The sequence below is a fragment of the Sylvia atricapilla genome, chromosome 17, assembly GCF_009819655.1.
Source record: "Sylvia atricapilla isolate bSylAtr1 chromosome 17, bSylAtr1.pri, whole genome shotgun sequence".
NCBI lineage: Eukaryota > Metazoa > Chordata > Aves > Passeriformes > Sylviidae > Sylvia > Sylvia atricapilla.
The window spans coordinates 7,856,295-7,861,895 of NC_089156.1; the positions used below are offsets into that span (position 1 = coordinate 7,856,295).

At 43.8% G+C, this 5,601-nt stretch overlaps 1 long non-coding RNA gene across 1 annotated transcript; it reads left to right on the plus strand.

The window, feature by feature from the left end:
- Positions 1-3,570: 3,570 nt before the first annotated feature.
- On the plus strand, positions 3,571-4,742 carry LOC136368724 (uncharacterized). Its single transcript, XR_010744899.1, has 2 exons — positions 3,571-3,674; positions 4,306-4,742. It is a non-coding gene; the product is annotated as an uncharacterized lncRNA (long non-coding RNA).
- The last annotated feature ends 859 nt before the right edge of the window (positions 4,743-5,601 follow it).

A 5,601-nucleotide genomic window follows, 5' to 3' on the forward strand; every position in this document is an offset into this window, starting at 1 on the left:
TCACCACCGAGGAGATTTCCTTGTGGGCTGCAGTGTGTGGGCTGTTCACACGTGGGGTGTGTGACACAAACTGCCAGGGCCAGCACGCTGTGCATCCTGGCACTCATAAAATGTGCATTAGGGCGGCTGTGTGCATGTCCTGTTTGTCTCCATTTATCATTAATTAACCATCACAACCCCCCAGACAGCCTGTGGGACATGGCTGTGTTATGTGTGCTCCATGCTGGCCAGCCAGAGCTGGGAGCAGCACTATCCAGGGATGCAAAACATCAATCAGTCCATTCCCCATGTCTGGTGTCTCAAGCCTGGGGACTGTTCCAACATATTGAGTTATCCCAGTGTTTAATTCAGTTTCTATTAAAGCTCATGAAAAGATCCCCATAACTGGAACTGGACTTCCTCCTTTGACTTTCACTTTCTAAAGAACACATTAATTTCATGGGTTCTGCAGTGGAAAACTCAGCTGTGCCAAGAAATGTAGACAGCTTCACAGGAGCAGACATTTCAGATTGCTGGGCTACAAACGACTTGGAGCAACTTGTAAAGCCATGAAATGAAAACAGTTTTCCAGCTAATCTGCAAATGGAAAAAAAAAAAAAAAAAAAAAAGTCCCAACAGTTTTTTGGCTTGGGCTGTGATTTCAGTGGGTTTAAGATGATTTAAGTGGGGGCTCTGGAAACTCTGTGCACTCTTTTGTACAGAGTTTGGTTCTTGTGCTGCTCCTTTGGTGTCCCCTGTGTTCAGACAGGGCAGTGACCATCAGCCCCCATGGGGTGGTTTCCCACTGAGGCTGGAGGTTGAGAAAATATTTTTCTGGAGCAAAGCAACTTCAGTGTGCTCTTGCAGGTGGGCATGCTTGCCATACAGAAAGGATGGTGCCTATAAAGGGAATTACCTGAGGAAGGTGCAAAGTCTGAAACCAGACCACTTTGACTGTTCTCTGCTCTACATCCTGTGGTGAAGCAGATGCTCCTCGAGCCGTGGGCCAGGCAGGTGCCCAGGGGTCCTGCCCTGCTGGCCTGGCTGCAGAAGGGACCCAGGCGTGTCAGGCTGCTGCCTCCTGGCTGCTAAAGTCCAACCTTGAGGTCTGCAGTGTCAAAGGGCAGGGAAGGGAAGTGAAACGAAAAACCAGAAGCTGAGGGAGTGTTTTAAAGAAATGGGTGACTCTCTCATGGTGCACGGGGCCACGAGCGGGCTGAAGGCAGTGCCTTGCTCTGATTTCCCTGATTCCAGGACGTGACTTCTTTCAGTTCCTTCTAGACACTTAAGAATAGGGAAGAGTGCAGAAGGGATGTGGTGGGCCTCAAATTCACCTTCAGGAACAACTGTGTGGCCAGATCTGTAGGATGCAGCTGCCCAGGAGGCAGACACTCTTCAAATTCAGAGAAAGTTTATCTGAACAGCAAAAGGCCCTGGGAAGGGCATTTGTCAAAGCTGGGTGATGATTTCCCACTGCCTTACGAAGTGTGTGGGTGTAAGTGTCAGAGATAATTTCTGAGGCTTGGTGAAGGTCATCTGAGCTTTAATGTGATTCATCTGCTGAGGTTTGAATTCTTCTTGTGAGCAAAGTCCCCCAGCTACACATGGGGAAACTCAGCTGTGCTGTCTGGCAGAGCAAGGCTGTGCCTTTGTCTCCACACTTAGGAAATAAAGGATATCCAAAGGCCGTGAAGGAAAACTGTGCAAGAATTGGGCATTTTGTTATTTGAGTGTGTTTGAGAAAGGGAAGCAGTATTTTGCTCCTTTGTAGTTGAGCCTTTGAGGGTAGATATCTACCTAAAATAGGTAGAAGATTATTTTATATCTTCACATATCCCTGCAGAGGGGTAGCAGGAGCAGCCCTGTGAAGGACAAAATTTAGAGGTGTCATTTCTCTCAGCAGACATCCAGTTTGCCTTAAAGTATTCCCTAGCATTTACATGAGCACTTTCCCCTTTATTTATCTGTTTGTTTGTTCATTGTCTGCCTGATGGTTTCAGCCTTATCACAAAGAATGATAGCAGCACATCACTGCAGGAGAGCTTGCGGTTGCTATTGCAGTCCCAAGTAAGTAGTAAATAGCTCACTCAGAAAAAAGAAATGCTACTGTTATCAGTCTGTCCATGGCACCCATATGTCCAATTTGGGATTGATCACTCATGCAGAAAAGCTAATAACACTGAGTGTTCTGCTTTCAGACTCCACAGGCAGAGACAGGTTATGTGACCTCTGTTTGCCTCACAAGCCTGGTATTGGGCTGCTTCATCCATTGCCAAATTTTTTTTTTAAGGAGGAAGCAGGTGTGGAGCACGATGAAGGAAACTGGATAAAGAATTTCAGGCCTGGTTAAGAGAACTCTAAATGTGAGGAGATTCAGCTTTCACCTTATTCACCGCAGACCAGGCACAATTCCTCTTCATGCTCTCTGTGTCAGACCTGAGGAAGAGAACAAACACTTTTGTCCTGGAGGAAATAAAGAAAAACAAAAATCCCATTGCTCAGAGTTTTGCTGTGCAAAGTGCTTCATAAAAATCAGAATGTCTACAGGATTTGGCCCTGGCTCTTCTGACTGGAAGCTGAATGGTTAAACGGCTAAATGATCCCAACCTTGAGCCTTTGTTTCTTGATTTTACTGGACAGGGAGTGGTTCAGACCTCCAGGTGTTTGCTGTTTGTAGCAAGGAGTTGTGGTTGGTGGTTTCTGTCTGCTGTTATGGACAGGGGCTTTCATGGCCCTGAGCTGCCCAGAACCCTCTCATGTGTTTTTTGCTCATTCAATCTGTTCATATGGATTTAGGGTATTTTTGAGCTCTGAACTGACATGTGACCCAGGTGGGAATTTACTCTGTGGTGTTTGAAGAAAGAAAGAAAACAAACAAATGAGACTCTGCTCTCAGCTCTGCTAGAAATGGAAATAAATAATACACCTGTATCAGCAGTTTATTTGATGACATAACTACAGGTTGGTGACAACTGTTAAAAAAAAAAAAAAAAAAGGAAAAAAGATATTTTGGTTATATGTTAGCATATTCAGGAATTAGGAAAAAAAAAAAAGGCTAGAAAAGTAGATATAGCCTGGATCTTTGTAAATTTTCTGTAGCAACACAGGGACATAACATATTCTGTCAAGGTACTTAAAACCCAGGATCTCATTGTCTTTACTATAACAATATCCCAATGCTGAGAGTAGGAAAATCCAGAGTGACAGGTGCTTACAGCTCTACAAGGACCAGACTGCTGCGGGAGGAGGCACAAGGCATGAGTTGAAAATAAAAATGCTATTTCCAGCTGTAATAATCCCCTAAAATTTCACCATGTGCAGAGCAATGCTTGGAGCCCCTCAGTAAATGGCCAGACTCTGACCTGGCCACGTGCTACCAAACTGTAATGCAAAATAAAACCAAAGAGCCCAATCTGCATGGTAATTATAACAAGAGAGGTGTTCTGGGTGCTGGCCTGCCCTTCCTCCAGTCTCAGGGAATCTCTGCCAAAGGGAAGAGCAGCGTGAGCCCCCTGCAGCTGGAATGGGCACTGCTAAACTGAGCAGCTCTGTGGTGGGACAGGTGGTGTGTTTTGGCTCTTGCAGGGCTGTGCTGGAGTTGTGGAGACCTCCCTGTGCAGAGAGGAAGCCTTGCAGCACCTGGCTGTCCTAAGCATCCATTTAGAGACCTGAAATCCCAGTTTAATTCCATAAGGGTGAGTGTAAGGTATTTTCAGTTTACCCATTCTGGACAACTTTTTGCTGCTGAAGTAGACAGAAGTGCTTTGTAGAGGTTTATAATAGCTCTCAACCTAAGTGTTTCTATTGGATTCAAAGAGCTAATTATCCCTTTAAAATGCCTTTCCAAAATTGTTTTCAGACTTCTTCTCAAATTGTAACTGAACCCAAATTTGAGTGTCTCATGTGTTTCTAAGAGGTGCCATAGGACACCTTCTCAAAAAGAAACACCAGCCAACAGCTGATGCCACAAAGATGTCACTATCAAAGGCAGCATCTCGGGACATTTAGAGTCTTTTTTGGCTGAGTATATTCTATTCTTGCAATGGTTCCCTTAGACTTTGTTGGTTTGTTTTCCATTGGGCTAAACGGCTTGGATGTACCGAGGACCTGGCCTTTTTCATACGGAAAAGAAAGATTTACCACAAAGATTTATCTTCATGAGCTAGGGGAAAATTTCCTTCTTTTTGATGGACCCAGCCCTTTAAAGCCTCTGAAAGGAAACCAAATATCTTTAATTCCCAGGAGGTGTCTCAGAGGATCAGAGCTAAAACATTACTCTCTGAACTATTAGATACAGAGACCTCAGCGTGACCCTTTGCATTTCAGAGTCTCAAGGCTGTGGATTCTCCAGAAGAACCTATTTCTTCTACAACCAGGGGCTGAACAAGAGTGCAGCATTATAGAGGTTTAAATAAACCACATAAGGTCATCTGCTGCTTAAATCCTTGCAGCCAGGTCTGTAGATATTTTTGCTTTGTTTCCAGGCGAGCTCAGAGTCCCAGTGCCAAAGGGCAACATGTAAATTGTGCTGTTATTCTGAAGCATGCAAGGTAATAAATGGTGCTGTCAATTGTTTTCACTCAAGTGACAGATTTATTCTCTTCAAGATGAATGACCAGGAGTGGCTATTATTGCAAAAAATCCACCATGTATCATCTTGTGCCTGTTGTTTAACAAATAATGCTAAGTCTAATTGCCTTCCTCTGTGGCCAACCACCTATGAGTTAATGTTTTTTATTTTTTTATTGAAGACATGTAATTTACCATTGCTTTTGATGTGCCATCTGATTGAATGTCTCTGTGAATCACATCTGCAATCTAGCACTGCGTGTCCCAAAGGAATACCCCTTTATCCCATTGTTTCCTCGTGAGCCGGGTAAAAACAGTCTTAATTTTTTTTTCTCCTTTAAACACAAACTATTAAGCTTCTGCTTCCCGATTTCTAGGCTGACATTCCTGCTCCTGGCAGATGCACTAATGTTTAATAAATCAGCTGCATGTGGGAATGTATGATGTTTTATAGGGCTAGAAACAGTGGGTTTAAATCTCAGTAGCACTTTTCCCAGAGTAAACATGGAATTAGCCTGGAATCTGATCCTGCGGTTCTGCCCAAAATCCCCTGGAATCTGACTGCAGCCCTTTTTGATAGCACCCTGTTTTTCAGCAAGAAAATTCTGCAGCTGATACACTTCAGGATACAAACATTATTGCTTTTTAAAGGTTTTTTAGTGATTCAGCAATGCCTGTTTTTCTACAAGTCTGTGTTCCATTTCTTTTCCCAGTCAACATTGCAATGTTTGTAATGTTTTAGGAGGGTAGAAAATAGCATCTAAAACCGTAAAGCTTACATAAAGCTTGCACTTCAACAACATATTTTAGAAAGAGCTGATGGCAGACAAATGTTGAAGTTAAGGCCTTGCTTCCTTGGAAAACAATGCAGCTTCATGTGCCAAAAAGAAGGTGATGGGGCGAGCAAAGGTAAAACTTCTAGCAGCAGAAATCTTAATTTTTGTAGCTATTGAGGTCTGTTGTGGTTCTGCAGTGAAGTGGTCCCAAAAAGGTCATCAGAGCTGTGAAGAGGTGACAGAGGCTTGTGGGCCATCCTCTGCCCCAGGCACTGCA